This window comes from Artemia franciscana, chromosome 7 (genome assembly GCF_032884065.1).
Source record: "Artemia franciscana chromosome 7, ASM3288406v1, whole genome shotgun sequence".
In the NCBI taxonomy this organism is placed as follows: domain Eukaryota; kingdom Metazoa; phylum Arthropoda; class Branchiopoda; order Anostraca; family Artemiidae; genus Artemia; species Artemia franciscana.
In genome coordinates, this window is record NC_088869.1 from 37466423 (window position 1) to 37492594 (window position 26172).

At 35.6% G+C, this 26172-nt stretch overlaps 1 protein-coding gene across 2 annotated transcripts in view; it reads right to left on the reverse strand.

The window, feature by feature from the left end:
- Positions 1-18641, reverse strand: part of LOC136029232 (uncharacterized) — a 58111-nt gene extending 39470 nt beyond the window's left edge. Inside the window, exons 1-2 of one of the 2 annotated variants that reach the window (XM_065707455.1) lie at positions 18577-18641; positions 1594-1746 (exon numbers count right to left, since the gene is read on the reverse strand). The gene's annotated coding sequence lies outside the window, so the exon portion shown is untranslated. Of the gene's footprint in view, positions 1-1593; positions 1763-18576 lie in introns of both variants that reach the window. The other variant, XM_065707454.1, reaches the window with a different exon arrangement.
- Positions 18642-26172: the final 7531 nt, after the last annotated feature.

The window sequence follows — 26172 nt, forward strand, 5'->3', positions numbered from 1 at the left end:
ACCACCCTTTGATTAGACTGTATTAATTGTATTGTTTGTGTTATTTCGTTTTTCTTTCCTTAATGTTTTTACTCCGCTTAATTTGTCAAAACAAGCGGGTAACAAATAAATTATTATTATTATTATTATTATTTTTTTTTTTTTTGCAGCGTTTGTTTCAGCTAAAACACTAGTAAGAAATATTTTTCAAAATATAGGGAAGAGGGCGAAATAATTTGAAGCATTAATAAGGGCATTTATAATTGATAGTTTTGATTTTCAGTTCAAGGTTTAAATTTCTGTGTTTGAATCCCCATAAGGCAATACAGTGAATCCAGCCATGGAGCAAGAAAGAAGTTCTCTTGCTAATATTGGAGTTTCTAAAATAAGAATATTAGAAGTAATAATTTAAAAGAATTTAAAATTCTATTGAGGAATGGATTTTTTTCTAAATATACTTTTAATGATTAATTTAATAGTATGCATAGTTGAAAGATTAAAATGGTATTAAATAATTAAATTCAATGTTTTATTTCGATTGAGGTGTGTTAAGGAAGGAGTTGAGTGTTGAGTGTGAAGTTAGTGGTAGCAGGGTACACAATGTTGCAGTTTTGTTTTTTAAACCCCTTATGAGGTTACTGTTAATTTTTTTTTTTTTTTTTTTTTTTTTTGGCGGGTTCGTTTGTTATCCTTACTCATAAATATCATACTGTGGCATTTGTAGATGATGCGTTTATGTAAAGTTTTTTGTTAATAATTGATAGTAAATCAAAAAAAAAAAAAAATATTGTATTATTGGAAACATTCATGAAATTTATATCTGCATGCCTATCTACAGGGCACCCAAGGGCTGTCCTGGATAAGTGCCTTGCCTGAACTATATTTGTTTTAATATTATAAGAGTTAACTAAATTAATTTAATAAAATTAAATAATAAATTAAGCAAACAAAGTAAATAATGACAAAATAACATTAATAATGATATTCCAATAATGATAAATAAAATTAATTTATAATTTTTAAATGAACTATTCAAGTAAAAAAAAACACTGGTTACGAGGACCATGTGCGCTTACTGCTGATAGATGGCACTGGCTGATAGCAGATTTTCTACGATCAGGCGTCGAAACCGAAAAAAAGTAATTGTTCATGAAAAACAGAAAGTAAAAAAGTTCTGTTATTTTCTTTGAAAACTCAGTATCTTATTAAAATTTTCACAGTTTTCCAGTGTTTTATTTAATTCTAATAATAAATATAATAAGGCAATATGGTCTAAGAAAGTATTCAATCAGATTAACATAACTACGTCGCTTAGACGTTTTCGCTTTACAAGACGCACCGCATTCATCTGGATTTTTCCTCTATGTTCGTTTCTATACTATTATATTAGTTTATTGTATACTTCTATTTACTATCTTCCCTGAATCTCTCCCGTTCTTCTGAATCTGTTTAATTTTTTTTACTTTTTTCTTTCAACACTGTAAATCTTCCAGTGGGACGATTTTCACAAAATAAATAACAATAATTAAAATATTGTATAATTACGGTGATTACAGGTAATAATGATTACAATAATTACATGTAGCATTGTTTATTTGGAAATAAAACCTGTACCTCTTCGTCCTGTTCTTTTTCTTTTTCATAATTCTTAGTCGACTGGGTAGGTTCAGGAATTTTACATTCTTGGCAACATGATTTTGGATCGGGTTGGTGCCAATCGCTCTTGGGATGTTGGGGCTTGGGGCATGTCAATCCAGTGCAGTCAATCTGCAAGTGTTCCAGTCTATGAAATTAGATAGAATGAATTCTTTTAACTCTCAGGTTTTTTTTATTTATTGTGGTTAAATAACACTAATCGACCAAATCAGCCTTTAGTGTGGCTGAATTACAAGAGAAGGGAAAACAAATTTTCCCTTTCGTCTTTTAGTAATTTGAATTTAAGTGTTTCTATTAATTATTATCATCGCAAAGTTAGTTAAACTGGACGAAAACCTAAAAATTATTATCATATTTTCTATGGTTCATTAAGCAGATGAAACACAGGAATTTATATTCGGGAGAAGGGGGAAGACAAATTCAACGAAACAGGCAGATTTTGTGAACAAAGTACTAGTTGAGAGAAAGCAGGATCTATAAAAAAAAAAGGTCCTAGAGTGCCGGGACAGAAATTGTAGCTGAGACATGAAGTCCCCAGAGTAAACAAATAGATATGATTATGCATACAAAACTCTTCTACAGGTTGCAAAAGGATTTAGCGTACTCTATAAAAGTCTGTCCTGCTCTTTTTCCCCAAGCTCCTCCCTTTATTACCCTCGTATGTTGAGCATTATACTTTAGCATTTGATACCTATAAAGGTACAAATTTAGGCATTATGACGTTATGACGTAGGTATAAGTCTATCGCGTAAGTATAAATCTATTTCGCAAACGTAGTTTATGACGTAAGAATAAGTCTATTGAGCAAACTCATGAGTACAGTACTGAAACGCAAACATTTTCGAACTGTTTTTGTTTGATTAACCATATCATCTTCTGCTTGGTAGAGGGATTGTATAAATTACTAAGATGTGTTTGCCACCATTAGCTCCTCCCTCTGTGAGTCATGTCAAGCACACTAGTGTTGCTCCAAAGAAAAATTCTGCCACTTCAAGCCTACAACTATGATTTTACGAATTTCGATTTGAAAATAGTTTAAACAATTCAATTTACAAACTTCTGATGGAGTAAACTCAGTAGATTCGATTACAAAATAAAATACCTTTCATCCACATGGTGATTGGGACTTTCTCTGGCCAATTATTCTTTTGTCTTTATGAAAAATTCACACCTAAGGTGGGTCAACACCTTATAAATCACTTTGCGAGTCTTATCGTTAGCTGACCGTCTCATTAGCAAGTTTTCCCAGCACAACAGAGAACTTCCGAAACAATTTTGGAAAAAAACGGATAGGGGATCTTAAACCTACGAACACCTTGAAAAGCTAGTTTAAAATAAAGAAAACGTCTAGTCTCTTTCTAATTATCATTCAAAACGCTGTCTAATCAATGTGCACACTACTACTACTAGTAAATCACAACAGCACAAAGCTGTCTCAGGCCAACACAAATGCGGACGCTCCTCCTCTATCCCAATCCATCCAAAACCCCCTCTTTACACCCTCCCAGGAAGTTTCCATTTCCTTTAAATCTTTTTTTATGACGTCCTTCCACACCAGACAAGGATGGCTAGCTTTCCGTTTAATCCTAGGCGGTTGGCCGAAAAGGACAATCTTCGGCAATCTGTCATCCTTCATTTGCACAGCGTGCCCATGCCATCGCAACTTTTCTTTCATTATAGCCCTAGAAAGCGGGATCGAACTATATTTTTTGAAGAGCATACTGTATGAAATACAGTCAGTGGGCCAGGCACCCAGAACAATTCGTAGGTAATTTCTCTCGAAAACATCTAGCAAATCTCCATCCGCTTTTCGGAAAACCCATGCTTCAGAGCCATATTTGACTACTACCATCACTTTAGCTTCTAACATTCTAATCTTGGTTTGCAGACTTATCTTCCTATTCTTCCTAACCTTTTTTTAGCTGTGAAAAGAGACCCTGAGCATTGACTATTCTAGTTTTAACACCTTCACTGCTCCGACCGTCTTTACTAATAATGCTACCAAGGTAAATGAAACCGCCCACCTGATCATTCTTTTCGTTACCCAACTTAACCTTTTAATTTTCACTTATTCCTAGCCTTAGTGACTTAGTCTTCTTGACATTAATTTTCAAACCTATTCTAGCACACTGAAGTTACAAACACTCTAAAAGTTCATTCACTTTCATCATACTTTCATCTAGGATGCTTAAATCATCAGCATAATCTATGTCCAGCAGAGTTTCTGCTCCCCATTTGATTCCGTGGTCTCCCATTTCCTTTCCTTTGCTCCTTAAGAAAATGGCCTGCAAAATGATCCATAAAAGGGGGATAGAACACAACTCTGCTTAGCTCCTGATTTAATACGAAACCAGCTGTTAAACTCATTTAGTACCTTAGCCGCAGCAGTGTTATTCCTGTACATAGCACTAATCACTTTAGTGTATTTGTCTGGTATACCATACAAGGATAAGACCTTTGCTGAAGCTTTTCTATCAACAGAGTCGAACGCCTGCTCATAATCTACAGGACTGAGAATCAAAGGTATTTGATAACTCAGGCATTTCTCAATCATTAAACTAAGAGTAAAATTGTGGTCAATAAATCCTCTATATTTTCTAGAACTGCACTGTCCTTTTCTCAAAACTTTTCCTACAGCATCTATCAGTCTACAAAGTATCATATTACTAAGTAATTTACTACCTACAGAGGCCATACTAATACCTCGATAATGACCACTCACTCTTATCACCTTTCTTATACAGTGGTGTAATTAGGGTTTTTCTAAAATCGCTAGGTATATCCCATCTTTCACACACACACACACACACAGACACACACACTGTGTGTGTGTGTGTGTGTACTGAACTTATGAACTTATGTGTGTGTGTCTACTGAACATTATGAAAAATCATTTTCATAATGTTCAGTAGCTTATTTCTAACCTCGGGGCCACTATATTTAAGAAAATCATTTACCACACTTTCAGCAACTGGAGCCTTACTATTTTTTAATCCTTTTAGTACTGTTGATAAATCTTAATCACAAAATAAATCTTCCTTCACATCCAAGGTATAACAAAACTTTTCATTTTCCTCTATGGTTTTCTTTCTGATCTCCAATCCAAGCTCTACAAGTTAGGGTAACATAAACTCAACAAGTTATGGCAAGACCACCCAATAAATTTTAAATAGTTTGGGTACAAAGTTTGGATGAAATAAGTTCATCCTTGAATATACCAAATCATCTTAATCACTTTTATCACTTTTAAGGTTAATATCTATAAATCCATTGCACTGTTAATTGTCCTGAGCTATGAAAACAGATCTCGCTCTCTGACCCGACATCAGCAGCATGAATTTTGCAGAAGTTATCTTTGACAAGGTATCAAAATATGGTGCTTCCTATCGCCTTCCAATAGATGCTTCCTATCACCTTCAAAATAACAGCTTTTAATGGAAAATTGCACTTTCGGGTTTGTCATGTCTAAAAGCAATTGGTTGACGTAATTTTTTATCTTAATGACGGAATTGGTAAACATTTGCGCTTCTTGGAGCTTCACTAGCTAAACAAAAAAAACAGCAAAAAGAAGGGATTGAATCTAAGTTCAAGTGAGGGAGAATGTACCACTTTTCAGGTCCGAAAGAAAAGCTCAGCAAGGTTTTGATAGAAAATAAACTTGTTTGGTAGAAGCGTTGGCTTAAAGAGAAATTTAAATAGATATCTTAGAAACCAGCTTATTAAGTTTCTTGACCCTCAAAACGGCACATTTTTTAATATAAAAGGAACAGTTTTTCCTGGGCTTATGGTTGTATAAGTGAAGAAAATGATTAGAGAATTTGAATACAGTGGAATTCTGATAGATTCAGATGATGAAAACAGTGACTCCTTTGATTCAAATGTGGTAAAACGTGATGTACTGGACAATCTCCTGAATCAATGACATCAATTGATGTTGAACTTGGTGGTAGTTAGTATATTGGCATAAAAAATGATGATAAAGAAAGTGAACATAGAACTTAACAAAGATTTTTGCAGTCGTCAGGGTCAAAAAATGCTGGTCCTAGTGGAATAAGTAATATATTTGACATGGAGGAAAATAAACGCTTCTTTTATTTAATGACTATGGACAAGACTGAATTAATTGAAAGTGTGAAGAAATTCAAAAAAAGCACAGGTAGCATTGATTTGACTTACAACACAGCTGACTGTATAGTTCCACCTTTGCTCTATAACAAAATTGTATTTTTGGTCAGGGACCTCTCAGATCCCCCTGTAGACAGCAAAACGCAGAACAGTTTGGCAGAATGTACAAGAGAGAGGGTTCTAAATTTAACTCAGGACATTTTTTTTCCAGTCCTAGGGGCTTGCAACTCCCAAACATATTGCATTCTCTGTCCATTTGCACTACAAGACCAGAAGCAAAGCTTTCTTTCTTCTTTTAAACATGCTGGGCATTGCAGTAAGCTTTACAACCTTACACAGGAGACTGATCAGTGAAGCTGTTTCCATTGAAGACAATAAACCAAGCTTGTGTCTACATTCCAAATGGATTCAAGAAAGGCTAATTTACACTTTGCATTAGACAAACCTTGATTGCCAATTAAATTTATTCCATTTCATTTCATAATTACATTATGTGCAAAGCAGATTTACGTTTTTTTTCCAAGGTTTGTTCCAAGTCACCCAAAAAGTGAAAAAACAAAAAGATATTTTTGTGACTTGTCCTGTTCCAGCTCGTTCAAAAGTAACTACAGCAGGTACCTGGAATGGGCATTAACTTTTTCGCAAAGACAGCTGAATCTTTGTTTCTCGTATTAACTTTCTTATAGTCATCAAGAAACAGAGAATAATGAGAAAATCTAACAAGTTTCTGAGAGCATAAGTACCATATGCTTTTATCAAAGTTTTTATCAACTTGAAGGTGGCTGGAGAGGCAGACAAATTTGGAGGCCCTACCCTACCTATTTCTGAGAGAATGTGAGCAGTAGGTTTTATTACAATTATACTAATCGAGTGAAGGTTGGAAGAGCTGCAGATAGTGGGGAGGCAAAAGGTTATTTTGTGAAAAAAATAATATATCCAATCTACCTCATAAAGAGGGCATGTAGGCCCATCCCCCTTCTGACGGTAAGTGTGTTGTTGCCTTTTATCAGAACTTTTATAAACTCAATGGAGTGTAGAGGAGTTTATCCTCACCCATTCTTAGGGAAAGTTGTGTTGTTGGCTTTTACCTTTGACAACCTGGCAGAGGGCTTCTTTCCCTCTGATAGAACTCCAGGCGTCAATTTAGAGCAACATCTACTACAGTTGTTACAGCTAAACCGTTAATTTGTAATGTCAGCTGTAATTAGTTCAACTTAACTTCTTGTCAGCCAGGAAAGTTTGGCAAGTTGTACCTAAAACGAAAAATAGAGGTGACTGCAAAATGTAGAGATCTCATTGGTTTACCAGCTGCTCAGAAGGTTTCCATTCAGACCTTATTTTACAATATGAATTGTTTGTAGAGCGTTAAAAATACAACTCATGAATGTGTCAAGTGATTCAGCAGAATCTCAACCTTATTTTGGTTTCAAATGTTTCTCAACTGCATATGACAATAAGGCTGATATTCATATTTCCAAGATTGGGTATCTTCCAGCGGTTCCCCATTCTCCCTCTACCCAGCAGTTGTGGAAGAAGTCATTAAGACTTTCCAGAAAATTTCAAAGAACTAGGATTGAATTATACCATTGTTACATGTGACCAGGCTTTATATAGAACTATATATGCCTTAACAGTTAAAAATCTGGCTGTATATTCTGACATTGTCCTCAGAATGGGTGGTCTTCATATTTTAATGAATTTTATGATTACAATTGGTAATATAATGAAGGGCTCTGGCTTAGAAGAGCTGATTAATGAGGCTGGAATTCTACTAGAAGTAACTGCAAACAAAAAGATGTGTGGAAAACCATATTATAAAGCCACTGCTGCTTGTACTTTAGTTCCTGAGGCTCTATCTATTCTATACTAGGAAGCATTTGAAGATTTTTACATCAAATCTGACAATTTATTGTGCATGACTATTTTTGAAAAAATTGGAGACTTACTACAGAACTTGGAAACCACAAGAGAGGATACTAGCATTGATGGGAACTTTCAGTGTCTCAGGGAAAACTAATTAGAATTTGTACTACTCCTATTAAGGATCAAAGCCTATAGGAAGGCATCAGATCATGAGCAAACACACTTTATTCCATGATTTTTAGCCACTCTTTTCTATTTACATTGATTTTCTTTTACTTCAAATTACAAGATTTCAAGGGGTGCATTCCTCCCCCCTCCCTTATGGGTATCCATTGGATATACACAATTTCGTCTTTATAATTTCACATCAGGGAAGAAGGGTGGGGTAAATTTTTGCGGAGCTAGATTCACAATGTGGTAGCTAAAATTATTCTGCATATTATCAAGTAGCCTAAGAATTGTTTTCTTAAGATGTTTTCTTCTCAATAACAGAAAACCTAGACCTTTACCATAAAAACATCTTCAAATATACTCCAATTGTGCTCTAATACTTACAGAACATCAAAAGTAGAAACCTAGGCCACCCAAACTAGCAAGACCTTTAAATTTAAGCAGACTAGGCTAGGGCTGTTGGCATCAGTGAGATTAGTGGGGGAGTGAAAATCTGGCAATATAAGACATAGAGTGGAATATGTCAAGAACACTAAGCCTAAAATAACTAGGAACCCTGGTTTATAGCAAAACAATTTGTCCTAATTCAAGCTTATTCTTGGACATAGATGTTAGGAACTAAGGCTAGAGAAACATCCTACAGAAATTAAAGATACATCATCCAAAGCTAAAATACAGCCCTATTGAAAAACTAAAAGGATACATGAAAACTACGTTGGTTTAGCACAAATAGCTGAAACCTCCTTTTAAACAAGTTAATAAATGATAAAATTCTAGACAAGCTACTTTTTACTATTTTGGAATGGGATTAGGTCAAGAAAATTAAACTTTAAGCAATGAACAAAGTGCAAAAAATACTCTGGGAAGGTTTATCCAAGCTATTATGCTAACCATCTTTTTACGTATAAGTTTTGTAAATTTGTCTGCTTAACAAGTCTATTGCCTATTGAAATTTTGACAAAACAACATAAAACCCAATTTTTCAGTTTTCAGTTTCTTTTTGTTAAGGAGGTTTAAGTTTTGAAAATAGAATTATGCTAATTGCTTAGATAGCAACCTCCACATAAGGAAATATATTAAGAAAACAATTCTTACATCTTAATATGCAATTTTGAAATTCTGTTTGTAGAAATTTCAAACCTCACAAATAGGGATTGATCAAAAGTCAGAAGCTGTAACCAGTTTCTTGTTCTTTATGTACTACTACTACTAATAACTCACTACAGCACCAAGCTGCCTGGGGCCAACACAGCTATGCATGCTCCTCCTCCAACCCAATCTATTCAAAGCCTCTGTCTTTACACCTTCCCTGGAAGTTCCCATTTCCTTTAAATCTTTAATTACGACTCCCTTCCATTCTTGACAAGGACAACCTACTTTCTGTTTAGCCCTAGAAAAGTAGACAGACAAGGACAATCTTTGGCAATATGTCATACTTCATAAGCAGAACCTGGCCTAGCCATCTCAGCCTTTTTTTCACTACAGCCCTAAAAAGCAGGATTGAACTACATTTTTTGTACAGCCTACTGTTTGAAATAGAGTCAGTAGACAGGGTATCCAGAACAATCCATAGGCAATTTCTCTAAAAACATCTAGTAAATGTTCATCTGCTTTTCAGAGCATCCATGCTTCTTTATTGAAGTGCCCTCTTGAGGCAGAAGGAGTGGAGGTAGGTACTTTAAAATACTTTCCTGGGACACATTTTAGCCAGTAGATCCATCCTTGAAAGCTCCATTTTCCTAATATAGATAGGATAACAAAAAGTAGCTTGTCTACAATTTCCTTCATAATTTACCCCTTAATTCACCACAAAACAAATTCGTTACCTTCAATCAGCTATTTTGGGAATATCTTGGAAAAATTCTAGTTTAGCTACTTTTTGCTATCATGGAAAGGGATTGTCATAAAAATGAAACTTTCAGGGATAGGTCTACAGACTAAAGTCTGTAAAGAGGACAGTGACCTTTGATGACCTTTAAAATGCTATGAAAGTGAAACCTTGCAAAACATATCATCTGCTTAAATGAATGATACTTGTCTGTTATAGTGCCAACCTCAAATTCTTCATCTAAGTACACCCTATGTGGAATTGTTTTTTTTAACCATGTATAAATTTTTTTTTCTTTGCAATATGCATTAGAATAGTGTCTGACCACAGATGTTAAAATGAAAATTTGGTCTTTGTAAATCTTTGTGTTTGGTCTAGAAAAGGCAATTAGATTTTTCCAAGTTAAGGGGCTGATGCCAAAAAGAAAACAGTTTGTCAATGGACACAAAATTATTTTATACTTTTTGATAAAAAGCCTTGCTGGAGGTGTATGAGAAAGGGATGTCAGAAAAAAACATGGTTTGCATGTCAATATGTGGTTTGATTATAGCCAAATGCCATTTGTTTCATTTATCTGTAGTTTTACAAATGGTCATCTATGGCCTTTTATGGATAAGAGTTAGATATTTTGATAATGTTGTTAATAAAGTATTATGTTTTAATCATATTTTGTGATATTTCAATAGGATTGAGCATCAGAGAAACAGGTTCTACTTAGATAAAGAAATTTGAGGTTGGCACTATAACAGAAAAGTAACAAATGAAATAAAAGAACTGTTTTCAGCTTTACATCTTTGCAAAATTCTGATTGATAGGGTTTCAAAGATGTGCAAGTAGGTTGCATATCTTTAATTTAGAAAAAATCATAGACATGGCTTAAAATTCTACTCAAATTACAGGAATTGCATTTTCCGAACTGAACTATAAAATAAAGAAGCTGATAACTAAAAATTAAGGTAATTTGTTGTTTTGTCAAAATTTCAATAGTTCAAAATTTCAATAAAGCAGGCAAATTTCTTAGAGTTTGAAATCAGAAGAGGGTAACATGGAAGCTTGGTATTACCTTCTCAGATTATGTTTTGGGCCCTAGATTCATTATTGAGTTTCATTTTCTAACCTAATCCCTTTCCAAGATAGAAAAGGTGACTAAATCAAAATGTTACAAATCACTCTGCTTGGTTAATAGAAGAAGAAGAAGAACGGATATTTACCAATATAATATTTGATAATTATATTGCTTTGGCAGTAGAGTATCTAAAGTTTTATCTTTTATTCAATTATTGTCATTTCTTTATTTAAGAGGTTTAGCACCTTTCAGATATTGTGAAGTTACTAGACTTATGTCTAAGCTAGATCCACCAGATCCCTATCTAGAGGGGAGCCATACTAAGCCTAAGAGCAATATTGCCTTAACTCCTCCTCAAATCACTAAGCCTGCAAATAATGATAACGATAAAACTGAAAAGGCCAGGACTAGACAGCCATCAAGACCATCTACATCTAGTGATGGCACAATGATTTCTGTGGGTTCACCTCAGTGGTGTGAACCAAACTGTCAAGTACCAGATGATGAGAATCATCTGGCATGGGATGACTTCCAAGTAGTTCAAAAACTCAAGAAAAAGAATAATAAAAAGAGAAAGGTTGACGGCCCCAATCTTTCAGTACCAACAGATGAGTCAACAGCCTCAACCCCTAGTTATGAATTATCCATTCCAATGTTTGCTGTTGTAATCTCACTTGTCCAGAAAAATACCAGTCTCAAACACCTGAAATTTGAACCAAAAAAACATATTGACTTTTTGAGGATGAACATTTTCAAGAAGTTAAGAAAGGAATTTGATATATTCATTAACAGAAATGGAGAAGCTGAAGTATTTGCCAATGATGCAGCCTGTCTGACCTCTCTGCTGGACTTGATACATATTGGTAATATGGAAGTAACTTGTAAGCCAAAAGAACAACTAATTCAAAAAGAAACTAGACTGGTCATTTATAATATACCCAGTTTATATACTGACAATGACATCCAAGAGGGTCTTACTGATAGTTCCCTTTTATCTTACCCTCTGAAGTCAATAACAAGACTAAAAAAAAGAAATGAAAACAATGAGTTAGTAGCAAGTAACTCTGTTCTTTGTGCATTTGAAGGAGATTATTCACCAGAAAAGTTATTCTTGTTTGGTGGAAGAGTTGCCTTTAGACTCTATGATGAAAAACCTATACAATGCAATCACTGCTTGAAACTAGGGCACACACAAAAATTCTGTCCATTTGCCACTGCTGTTGTTTGTAAAAACTGTACATCAAGGGGTCACTCTGAAAGCAACTACCATAACCCAACAAAATGTATGAACTGTGGAGGTTCACATCTTTCTGATGACAGAAATGTTTGTACTAAATACAAACAAAGAAGCCAGATTGTAAAAATAGCACAGAAGAAAAGAATACCAGTACCCATAATTGCTAATGCTATGAGGAAAGAACCTAGTCAGCCTCATATAAACTTTGTCAATACACCTTCCAGGAGACCAACTCCAGTCCAAGAGCTGAGAAGACAACCACAGCAGGCGTGGAAAAAAATTCCTGCTACCAACTTCTATGAGACCTACTCCCTATCAACTAATGAGCAACCAATAAGTATAACTAGCCCTTCTTTCCCCAGACTTGACCACAAAGTAGGAAGAATTCCTGCAGGTGTATCCCCCTCTCAACCCAAAAGACCTACAATCTTATCGATTAGGGGTAATGGACCTCAAAGAAGCAACATCAAGCCTCCAACACCCACAATCTTAGTTGGTAATCAACTAAGAAACTTGACAAAATTTATTATTACCCAGGAACTTATTCGATCATCAAATTATGACACACAAATGAAAAATGAACTATGTGAGAAAACACTAGAAAAGCACTTTCCAGAGTCATTGCTGAAAGAAGTTACAGATGAATTTAAGGAACTAATTGCTATTGTTGCAGCCAAAAATATTCAAGTTCCCCAATGATTAGAAAACAACCCCCCCAACTAATTAACAATGTTAGTGACATAGATAAACTGATAGTGTTACAGTGGAACGCTTTTTCACTTAATAATACAAAAATGATGGAACTTTGCTCGTATATTAATAATGAAAAAGTGGATGTAATTTGTCTCCAAGAAACACATTTAAATAATATGAAAAAAGTGTCCATACCAGGATACAAATGCTATCGAAAAGATAGAGATTCTGGCAGAAAAGGAGAAGGAGCGCTCATTTTTATAGCTGATAAAATAGTTCACTATCCATTACCATTAAAGCAACATGACCATGAAATAGATGTGGTTGGAGTATCAATCACTTTAAGCTCAGGAGATGCTTTAATAATTAAATCTATGTATAACCCAAAGGGGGATACTGATATATATAATATTTTATCAACAGAAGCAGAGGGTCATAACTCGTTTATTTTTGGTGACCTAAATGCTCATAGCACTCATTGGGAAGATATTGAACAACCAAACCGAGCTGGGAAAAATGTTGAAAGATTACTGTTAGAAAATAATTATATAGCAGTTCTAACACCATATAATTTGCCAACTTATTATAATATAAAAAATAAAAAATTTTCGACCATTGATATTCAACTAGGTCCTGCTGCTGCTGTTGACCAGGTTTCAATAAGTAGAGTAACAGATCTACAAAGTGACCACTGCGCTATTAAGACTACAATATATAATATGTCCCACCAAACTAAACCTGGAAAAAGGAAGTTTATCAACAAGAAAGGTAATTGGCCAATGTTCAAGCAAATCCTGCAAGAAGCCAATTATTATTTACTTGAAGATTTTTCCCAAATTGATGATAAAGTAAAAATATTTAACAAAATTATGATGGATGCTGCTCACAAAGCAATTCCCAAGACAAGCCCCAATATTTGGACTCCAACTGGCAATAATAGAATTAAAAATTGGTCGAATGAACTATGCTCTACTGCAGTGGAAGCTAAGAACGTAGCAAAAAAGGCATTTCAAAGACATCCATCAATGAGCACTGCAATTGAATATAAACGTAGCTCAGCAAAAGTAAAAAAAAACATGTTTACAGGCCAAAAGAGAGGCATGGGAAAAATTTATGACTAGCATAGATCATCAAACTGCAGTATCTAAGATTCACCAATACGTAAGCAAGATGAATGGCAAGAGAATGACACTTGATGATCGCAAATATGAAATAAAACACCAGGGTCAACTAATAACTTCTGATTTCCTAAAAGCTGATATTTTTGCAAACACATTCATGAAAAAACCTCTAGACACTGTTTTGCCAAATCCACCTGTATGTGTCCTCCCTTCTGTAGCACAACATAAGAAGTCGTTAATGTTACCCTTTTCTTTATCTGAGTTACAGACAGCTATTGAAAGATGCAACTTAAATTCAGCCCCAGGATATGATAAGATACACATCAAATGGTTGATTGAAACACCTGACATTTTTCGAGCTAAGCTCCTGGAAGTATGTAACAACGCATGGAGAGAAGGGAAATTTCCTACCCCCTGGAAAATTGCACTTATTTACCCAATCCTCAAACCTGGAAAAACACCAGAAGATCCTGTATCTTACAGACCAATATCAGTTCTCCCCACAATCAGCAAAATATTTGAGCGAATGATTTTAAGGAGATTAGAATGGTTTGCAGAGGTAAATCAAATAATACCCCAATCTCAGACAGGTTTTAGAAAGAGTCATAGTGCAATGGACAACATAACTAGAATTGAAACAGATATGACAGATGCTTTACAGGAGGGCGAAGTTGGTATTGCTGTATTCTTTGATTGGACAGATGCATATGGGAATGTAAAACGTAAAAAGTTACAAGAAATTATGCATAATAAAAATTTTCCACCTCTGGCGATCTCAATTATAATGGACTTATTATGTGATCGTTCCTTTCAAGTACAAATTAATGAAATACTGTCTGTAAGAAAACAAGTTGAAGATGGTCTCCCACAAGGAACTGTCATAAGCCCTCTTTTATTTACACTATATATTTCTGAACTAAAACTTAGAAGCCAGTCAAAACATGGAGAATTTGCTGACGATCTCCTTGTGTGGAACAGACATAAGAACATAACTTTACTCCAAAACATCATTCAGGAAGATATATATGATGTGTGCCTGTTTTCTAAAGCCTTTGGACTGCCCATTTCTATACCAAAAACAAAAGCAATTGTGTTCCATAAACGACAAGTAACCCTTCCGAAACCCTTAAGGATAGAGGAGAGTGAGATAGTCTATGAGCCGTCAGTTCGGCTACTGGGCATGATTCTTGATTCTCGTTTAAAATGGCAACCATATTTAATGATGTTAAGAATGACAATTTTAAAACGGCTAACCATCCTCAAACGACTTGCAGGATCTAAATGGGGATCTTCACCAAAGTTGATGATTGACTTTTACAAAATGTATATTCGGTCTAAATTGGAATATGGCATACAATTTCTTACAAATATCCCGGTTACCTTGTTCAATACCCTTGAGACACTCCAAAATTCAGCCATCAGAATTGCTTTGGGGCTCCACAAACATACTGCATTGGTTAAGCTCAAAGAACTTTCTGGACTACCTGCTCAGAAAGACAGGGCTACTATGCAGAGAAACTGCTATTTCACAAAAATACAAACATATGGCAAAATCCATGCAGTTTTTCCCTCCACTTTTGGAAATCCTGCTAAGCCCCAACACCTACTATCTTCTTTTAGCCAGTATCTAAAAGATTACCCAAATTGGAAAAATGAACAGGCGGATAGTTACCCTTTTCCAAAATCTCCACCATGGGAAATGGTGGCTCCTGATTGTCATCTTCAGTTAGTTTCTAAAGACAAGTCACATTATTCAAATCAGTATGTCTGTCAACTCTTTGCTAATAAGATATCCTCACACTTTCCTGAACATATTCTAGCTTTCACGGATGGTTCAGTAAAAGGATCAAGAGCAGGAGCAGGTGTGTGCATTCCTCATGTTTCCTTGAATATATCAGCAACTCTTCCATCCCACACTTCAATTCTGTCAGCAGAGTTATTTGCTATACATAAAGCACTTGAAACTATGGCCAGACTAAACCTTTCGTCAAAGAATGTGTTAATCCTTACAGATTCAAATTCTGCAATTCAATTAATAAGAAAAATAAATTATGAGGCTGCTGATTCAGATTTAAAATTAATAAGAGATGATCTACAAAGATTAAATAAATGTGGTTTTTTGTTTGCTTCCAGCATATTCCTAGTCATAAAGGACTGATTCATAACGTGACTGCTGATAGGCTAGCAAATGAAGCAGCAAATATTGACCCCCAGCCAGAATCAAAATTGGGGAACCTACGAGATATTATGAAACGCCGTGGACAAATAAAGTGTCTACCATTTCGAAATTCCCCATTTTGTTCTAGAGAAGACACAGTGTGGTACTATAGACTGAAATCAGGATATCTTTTTCTGAATTCTGTCCGATTTCAATGGAATTTGTATCATTCTCCACTATGCAGGTGGTGTTTAACAACAGAGGAAACTCCCCAACACATATTTTTTATTGCCATATACTTGCACCCGAAACTAATAAGATTAAGATAACTTGTAAAAAACTGAAGATTGAAGAAATGTTTGACTCCATCATTAGTTTTCAACTACCTCCTAATACTGAAAGGCCGATCTATAGGGTGATGATCCAAATTATGAAAAAGACAATGAAAAACGAGCTAATTTAGTAATGAAGATCTACTGTGCAGAAGAGAGCGAGAGTGAGTAGGAAGAGCCGTATTGGTACCGGCCGGCCACTTGGCCTTAAACTGCTGGGGACAGGTAGCTGAAGTACTCGCACTTCCCACAAACCAAACAGAAGAGAAGAGAGAATGAAAAAGAAGGATTGCTAGTGCCATCTTGAAGTCAAAGGGGTGAAAGGACTGTATGCAGTCTGTATACCCTCATACAAATTATGGAATGGAATTACATCATAGATATTACAACATTGAACTATTTCGAACTAAGGCTACTTTTACTCTTGGGCTTTAATTGACATTTGATAATTTTTAAAAATTTTGTAGGCTAAATAATTGATAGGGTAGGCTATTTGGAAGAATTTAGTTTGGACATTTGTAAAATTCTACTTAAGCTACTATGGCTATCATGGGACAGGGTTAGGTTAGGAAAATGAAGCTTTAGGGATGGGTCTATGGGCTAAATTATGGGAACTTCCTTGTTAGCTAGAACAAACTTGGGAATTGATGTTAGGTTAATCATAATGAAATATAATAGTTTAGAAACAAATTTTTTCAATAAATTTGCACATTAAAGGGGGGAGGGGGGGAAAGCATAGCATATATCAAATATATAACCTAAAAGAACCTATTCTAACCAAACTTAACCCAAATACAAACTAAATATATAAATAAAATATAGCTAAAATATATTTTCCAAACAAGCCAAAGCTAATTGTCTATTATCAAAAAGTTGTTATAGCTGTTCCAGTAAAATTCTAGTTTAGTGACTTCTTGCTATCTTGGAAAAGGGTTAGGTTAGGAAAATTAAACTTTCAGGGATGGGTCTACAGGCTAAAGTATACCCCTGGAGGGTATTTTAAAGTGCCCACCTCCACTGACAGGTCTATACCTATTGAAATTTAGACAAAACAGCATTTTACCTAAATTTTCAGTTACCAGTTGCTTTTTCTCTCCCTTTAGTTCTGAAAATGCAATTACTGTAACTTGAGTAGAATTCTGACCCATATTAATGTTGTTTTGTTTTTTTTTTTTTAATTTAGGAAATGTATTTGTGTATCTCTAAAACCTTATAAATTGGGATTGAGCTAAGTTGTGAAGCTGAAAACAATCTTGTTGTAGCCTACTTCATACAAGCAGAAGATCTATTTTGCAAGGTTTCACTTTTATAACACACATATTCTTAAAGGTTATCACAGGTCAGGACCCTCTAGAGGGAGTGGAGGTGGGTACTTCAAAATATCTTACCAGGACATACCTTAGTCTGTAGACCAATCCCTGAAAGTTTCATTTTCCTAACCTAATCCCTTTCTGAGATAGCAAGAAGTTACTAAACTAGAATTTTACAGCAGTTTCCTTAATAATGTTTGTAATACAATTTCTCATGTGTAAGAAGTATCAATATATGTTGCAGGAAGGTAGTTCAAAGTGCCTACCACCACTCCTCCTCCCTCTACAGGGTCCTGAAATTTGCCAACATGACAGGTCTATAACTGTTGAAATTTTGACAAAACATTTTCCCTAGATTTTCAGTTTTCAGTTTCTTTTTCTCTGGCTTTAGCTCTGAAAATGCAATTCCTGATACTCTAGTAGGCTAGTCTAGTATTTAAAGCCATGTCAACTATTTTTTTTCTAAATTTGGGAAATGTGCTTGCATATCTTTAAAACCTCATAAATTGGGATTGATCAAAGTTATGAAGCTGAAAATTTTGTTGTTGTACATCATTTGAGAAGAAGGTCCATTTTGAAAGATTTCACTTTTACAACACAGACCTATTAAAGGTCAGGACCCTTGAAAGGGCAAAAGCGTGGAGGTAGGTACTTTAAAATACCTTCCCAAGACATACTTTAGCCTGTAGACCCCTCCCTGAAAGTTTCATTTTCCTAACTAAACCCCTTTCGAAGATAGCCAAAAGTAGCTAAAGTATAATTTTACCCTTGACTCTAGCCTAAGTCTCTTTAACAATTTTTACTTTTGGTGTGAGACAAAAAGGCTAGATAATAAGCACCCAGCCCAAAAAGATGTTAGTGTTCTAGATAAGGCACAGATCTTTCATAATCTCTGAGGTTAATAGGTGGAATATTTTCACTGAAGACTTGCAGCATTTGTAGACAAATTTATGTAGCCCTATTTTGCTTGAAAAAGAGATAAACTAGTTCTAGCTATCAAAATAACGCAATATCAAAGTCCAAAACAATATTCCTACCTTGTGTTTCTTAAAATTCTTCTTTTCTTCTTGCATTTTTTCTTCTTCTTCTTGCTCTACCTTGCCAACAATGAAAGTCCAGATAGGGGTACATTATGAATCTAAATGCATCCTACTTGAGTTTAATTAAAAATCAATGCACAGAGTTGAACAATGAACTTAGCAAAGAGTTGAAATAATAGCATTACAATAATCTGCAATTTTAATTTTTTGATGTTTTATTCAGCAGAGTAGGCCTACCTATCCATTGTCAATTATCTCTGGAAATTCCTGTAGTTGAAAAAAGAAAAAAAAAATCAATTTTGAGAAAAAATTCACTCACAATGTTTATACATCTCTCAAGTAAAAATATTGTTTGTCCCAAACCTTGCATCTACAGACAGTGCAGCTGAAAGTTTTCTTTAAGAAGATAACAAACCTGAACAATTAAAACGTCTTCATGCTATATACTACGAAACATAGGCTTGAAACTCGCAACATCACGACGACAATTAAAATTGGTTTTTGGGAAATGAAAAAGAATTGCATTTGATAAAACGACAAGTCTGACCAGGAGGTTTCCCTATAAATGGCGTTATTTTGAGTGACCCCATCATTGAACCTAAATATCGATGGCAGGTAATCAACGAATCAGCTTATATGGCAATTCTAAATATGTATGTTGTAAATTTGGAGATGAAAATCTTAAGTTGTTACTAGATAAGAAAGTTTGCATAAAAATTTTAAGTAAATTTATAGCCATAGATAATAAACTCTCTGTTTATAAATATTCTGTTTATAAATAACTACTCGGTTTATATATAGCTACTTTTCACTATCTTGAAAAATAGTTAGGAAAATGAACTTTCAGGAATAGGTTACAGACTTAAGAATATATGGTGAGAGTCCCTAACTCCCCTCTACATAATGTAAATAATTCTATATTACTGCTTATGTTTTGCTTAAATTTGATTCTATAATTTTGCCATAAGCATAGATATGTGCTTACTTAAAGAAAATTCAGCTTATTCCCTTCTTAATAGTACAATTAATTAATTATCTTCTTAATATATCAACATTTTGACCACCGTGTGACTTAATTTCAGGTATATTAAAAAGAGCTAAGTGCTCATATGGCACTTGTGACGAGGCCGGAAGAGCAAAGAGCCAAGAGCTTATGTGGTATGAACTCTAACAAAATTCTAAGAATCAGTAGATTGATTTAAAAGAAAAATCAGAGGCTTAATGCTGATCGGAATTTAAAATAAGAGCTCTGGGTCACGAGGTTCTTCTAAATATCAAAATTCATTAAGATCCAATCACCCAATCGTAAGTTAAAAATGCCTCATTTTGTCTATTTTTCCCTCTCCCTTTAGCCCCCCAGATGATCAAATCGGGGAAAACGACTTTATCAAGTCAATTAGTGCAGCTCCCTGAGACACTTACCAATTTTCATCGTCCTAGCACGTCCTGAAGTGTCAAACTTGCAAAACCATTTAACTCCACCCCCAAACTGCTTGTCTAAACACGGTTTGGTGATTAAAAGATAAAACAGTAATAAATAAATGATAGATATTTGGGAAGAATGTCGAAAATGAACTGGATCTAATAGAAACCCGGAAGATTTAGGCGCTTGAGGCCAACACAGCTCTACATGTCAAATTTGTCCTAAGGACATTATCCAGTCCCATTTATGGACGACCTGCTTTTCGTTTGCTCTTAAACGGTTTGCCGACAAGAATCTTCTTTGGCCGGGATAAAATCTTATCAATATTGTAATTTTTTCCATTATGAATGAATAATATTTTTTTTATTTAAACAAAACGATGCAAAATTTTAACTTATATTTGTTTTTATATTGTTTGAAATTTTTCATTTTATTCTTAATTGCTAAAGTATTCACTAGCTAAATAAATAAAATTAAAATAGAAAAGGAGGCAAAGTGAAGACAATCAAGTCATTGAACCCTGTGTAAGAAGTTAAAAAAAATCTTTTTTTTGGCAGTAAGGAGGATAGTTAGTTGACACATAGCTGGTTCATGGACGTTATAATTTTTACAACCTGATAAATCAATATCAACCTGAATGGCGAGAATTTTGCCACACCAAAGCACTGCTATAGAAAGCTGTTTTTTCACGCCCGTGTCATTGGTAACGTTCATCATAATGGAAAGTGGAATAGTTTTCAGAGTCTCAACAAGTGAGGACCAAGTCATATGCGAATTTTCATTTGTTGCCTTTTGCTTCCCCAAAGCTATTGTCTCAAGAACTTGATTCGGAATAAGGCTTTTCAACAAAGTTAGCAGATTATCACTTACACTTAGCAGCGAATCATTTTCTACTAAGAAAGGAGTAATCTTGGTTCCTGCGATTTTGACTTCATTGCTATTGATTCCGTGTGTCGTTCTAGCCGATTGGCTGGTGCATTGGATTAGAATTCTATATCCGAAGAGTGGGGTTTGATTCCTGGCGTGGCTGATAATTTGGTTTGAAACAAGGGTCAGTGGCGTGACTATAAACCCAGCCAGAGTCGACCCAGCCTTAGCTCAGAACCTGGAGATGTCTGGGAAAGTTAAGCAGGAAGGGTGATCTAAAGCAGAGGATTGATGGCCTCCAGTCCTCATTGTATTTCCAGGCTGAAGGGCCTTGAAATAGAGATAAGCTCTACCGGTGTTGAAATCCGTTTCCTTTCTTTACCTATTGATACCATGGACTCGATACAGAGGAACAATGACTCGCTTTGCCGTGTCTTGGCTTCTGAACTCAGTTTTGTGGTGGCTAGAACCCATATGCTTTCTCAACTCCAATCTTCCACAGACTAGAGATGTTTTGTAGCAGTCTAGAAATAGAATAGACAACTAAAACAGTGTAGCTTTATAACTTTATAACATGGAGCAGATTTTTTTTAAACATATTATCATGTTTCCTTCCATTCTTATCATTATTTATAAAGCATTCTTAAATATTTTAAATTACTTTGTATTCAGATAAGGCGAATACTTTCGACAAATCAAGGATGTGGGGCTCATTGTCAGAGCAACAAACATTATAATAGGAACAAAATTTTATTGGGAAACAATTCCCAATCCCAATTTATTAAAGTGTTCCCATCAGACGAGCCACTCTCCTAATTTTTTCCCGATATCTTTTTCCTCCTTGGAAAAATTTAATTTTGTCTTTGCTTTTACCTAGCCGTCACTATATTCAAGCCGTTCAATGTTGTTCAAATTGAGCCAAAATCCAGGCAAATAAACCAGAATAGGGGTATGGATTGGGGGGGGGGATGTATATGCCCCTAATACTTTGAAAAGCAATTTTTTTCGCATCATCATTTAAAAAATCTAAAATAATCCTTACCCTCCCTCCTTCAGTTAGTGCCCCTGTCCTGGAAGGGGCTTCAAATCCAACCTTCTCTGAAAATTTAAACATGTTTACAATTATCATAACAATTTGGTGATTTTATGGTTTTTGCGTTATTTTGCTAGGTAAAGACACAACTTTATGCGTCTTTCTGTGTTCTTTTAAAATATATCCAACAAGTCGCTTCCTTTGCAAATATCATTTTAATTTCTTAGATGCCATTTAAATAAAGACGAAGGTATTGACGAGGGTGTGAACCCCCTCATATACGCAATAAAAATGCACAGATATAGATGTTTGTTACGTAAGTATATTCGTAAGGTACGTGTGTTTATTACTAACAAAAAAGTTCATAAAAAAAATCTAGTTGCATTTTATACAGAATAATTTGTGTTCTTTTTAAGCTTTAATGTCGCTCCTTACTTGCACTTAAAAAAATTTGTTTTTTTAAATTTAATTTGCTTTAAGAAACTGGTACCCAGAATAGTAAAAAACTAAATCTAAAAAGTGTAAAAAATTGTTGAATTTACCCAAGCTGCTATGTTCTGGTCTAACCCGAGGCCCGGTGGTGCCAAAGAGGCAATGGGATTAACCCTTCTAAATCTAAAAAAAAAATTCATTTTGTACTTTTACTGAAAAATCTCTTTTTAGGTATTTTCGTTGAAAACATCCAAAAAATGCCTGGTAAACTTGTAGTGGTTGATCCCACCTAAAGGGAACTTGCTAATATAAATATTACTATTATACTCCTTACTGCATAAAAATATCCTGATCAAATACCTTACAATGCAATCCCTCCCCCCTTAAGATCCAGATATAGCCCTAGGACATAGGTCTGGGAAAGATGTTTTATTCGGAAAGCGCATAAAATAGGGAATATAACTATACTATTTGCATAATATTAGTATGCTACCTTTTGATTTTGTCAATCATTATACATTTATCGTTTCCGCTCTCCCACCTACCCCCCTTCCCAAAAATAACAATAAAATACATTAGTCTCCCTATATTTTCGTGAATTGATGTAACTGTTTAAAACATTTTCGTTCCGAAATATCAAAACGTTCTTATAATGGGATATTCTCATATTGTACATATATACTTTACAGGCCTATAGAAGGTTTTCTTGAATTCTCACGGGAACTTAGTTACAGACGAATTTTTTTCCACTCTTCTATTTCTCATGCTCCATTGCTCGACTCACTACCAGTATGGTCAAGGGCCTGATATGAGAAACCGCTACAAGGGAAGCGAAACTACATAATTTATCTATTTTCACTTTTTCTTTTTCGGGTGTTCTGGCTTAGACATTCTGTAAATATTAGATAGTGCAGTCATGAGTGGGAAAAACAATGGAAAACAAAAACAAGGAAGTCAGAGACACTGTTACCAGATGGGGCCAAAACATTATGTAATTTACTTTCCTAAGGCTAGAAATCAAAGCAAAAAATAGAACTCAAGTAGAATTCAGTCTTCGATGAAAGATTTCGGCACCAGATTTCGAAGTCTAAACAGTGAAGCATTTTCGACTGAAATTGATTGGAGAACAGCGAGCAACGACAAGTCATTTACACAACGGGTATTTTCAGGGGGAAGGGGGTAAGTGCCTATCCCTGTTTTAACTGAAATTTTATTCTATTTTGTGTTTTCTGTTTCTTTTTGAAACTCCGTGAAAAAATCTACTGACGCTGTTGGAACATCTTTATTTTATCTTTTGTTATTATTCATAAGGTTTAATCAGTTGTAATGAATTATTGCAATAGGTGATGGCGTTTACCCCTCCCCTTTAAAATACTCCTTGGAAATACGCTCTGGAAAAACGCCCCCACAAATAAACATACAAAAACACCTCTTGATATTACCTGTTGTTAGAGTCCATTAGGTTTAATCGGTTGAAATAAATTATTGCGATGGGAGCTGGCGTTTACCCCTCCCCCGTAAAATTACCTTAGATATTACCTTAATTCCTCCAGTGTTTTCATAGAAACACAGGGTGTTGTGAATAGCCTTGAATCTTCCCTCATGTGAGTCACTGTGTATATGTCTTCCCCTCTGTAATGAGACTCGTCTAGAGGGCCCTTCTGTCATGTTCATACAGAAAGTCTTCTTTGGTCTTTGGACGGGTGCCTTCCAGTTGCCAGTGGAAGAGCATTTTTGGAAGCCCTTAATCTGGCATGTAAAGCATGTGTCCAATGTATCACAATCTATGTTGTCGTACAATGGTTGCGATATATGGCTGGCCTGTGGGGGTACGGATTTAGTTTATGCTGACACGGTCTCTCCAACTGATTCTAAGGATTCGGCGAAGACAGCTATTCTCGAAGGTAGTAAGGCGTTTCTCTTGTTCTGCAGTTAGCTTAAGGAATTCCATAGCGTAACTCAGGACAGAGAGTATATTACTGAGGAACAACAAGAGTTTCAACTTAAGAGAGTATACGGTTGATTTCCAGACCCTTAGAAGTCTCTGAAATGATGCGCTGGCTGGAAGTGACTGTAGTCCCTAAGTACTTAAAGTCTGGCACTCTCACCTAGTTCGAATCCCTTGGGTGAACTGCTGATTGACATAGCTTTTGTTTTGGGGCTAGGATGTGTAGTCCGTATTGTTCAGCTTTCTCTAAGAGTTTCTTCAGAAATTCTTGAAGCTTTTGCTTATCGGCTTTCATGAACCCAACATCGTCAGCGAAGTCGACATCCTGAAGAATTTTTTCTGCAATCCAGATTCCTTACCAATTTATATGTCTAATGATGCAATCTACAACTAGGATGAAGAGGAGAAATGACAGGAAGCAGCCTCGCCTGACACCAAACATCATCTTGATGCACTGTGTGCAACCGTCTGATATCTTATCACAGTATCTTGTCCCTTCGTATATGTCAACTGTTGGACGCATTAGCTTCTAGAGAATGCCGTAAAAGTGCAATGCTCTCCATAGTGTCTGCCGATCTACTGAATCAAACGCCTTTTCGAAGCCCAAGAAGAGTATATATATGCACTGTCTCCATTTGCAAGGATCTTCCAGCGTTCTGCGTATAGTAAAAATAAGGTCGACAGAAGATCTTTTTGACCGAAATCCATGCTGTTCTTCATGTAAGTGAAAATCAAGGACAGTTTGGAGTTTTCCTAATATTATCGCTGTGAAGAGCTTCGCAGGGATCGAGAGATGATTGATTCCTCTATAGTTACCGCATTCTTTAGCGTCTATTTTCTTGAAGAGTTTGACCAAGGCTCCTATTCTCCAGTCTTTGGGGAATTTTACGGTCTGCCAGAGGAGCAAGAAGAAGAATAGCCAGATGGCCAGGGATCGACGTACGCTGAACTTCATCATTTCTTCTGAAATGTGGTCTCCACCTGGAGCCTTCCCATTCTTAAGTGTCTTATCTGCTGAGAGTAACTCATCGGCTATCTGCTTTTCATCACTGATGTGAAGAATGAACAGAAGTTGGTTTTATATATCGGGTGGTCCTGCTGGAGTTGGACGAATAAGTAGGGTTCGAAATAACTCACCCACCGTTGCTTTTGTTCTTCCGCATCTGTAAGGGGCCTTCCATCTTCGTCTTTTAAGAGGCATTTGTGGATGCTTGACTTGCCTACTATTTCTTTGGTAAGGCGATATATGGTTCGTGTGTCTCCATGGCTCACTGCTACTTCGGCTTGTCTAGCCTTTTTGTTCATGTATTGCCGGCTGTCATATCTGGCACTTTTCTTTACATCCATCAGCCTCTTTATAGGCAAAGCTCTTGGTCACCTCTGAGTGATCATTTTCCTTGAAAGAGCTGGACTTGAGTTCCTTTCAACTTTGTATGAAATCCCAGGTCTTCGTAAATATCCAATGTTGCTTAGCCGACCTTCTGAACCCGAGGATTTCTTTGGCTACATCCGTGTAGTTTTTATGGATTGTCTCCCAATCTTCTTTGACGTCTTCTGGTAGGTTATATAGGGATTCAAATTTATTGGACAGTTTGATGCCAAACGAATATCGAACGCCCTTGTCACTTAGTTTGTTCAAGTCAAAGCTTCTGAGTATGTCTGTCTTCAGCTTCCGATTATTTGACTTGAGATTCAATTTCAATGTGGTGACTACTAGTTTGTGGTCTGAACCAACTTCGGTGCTTCGGAAGCTTCAAACGTCTCTTAGGCTTGTTTGACATCTCTGGTGGATCAGGAAATGGTCTATTTGGTTTTTGACGGTGCTTTCCAGGGATGTCAAAGTGTATTTGTTGATATCTTTATGCTAAAAGAGCTTACCACTGATCAGAA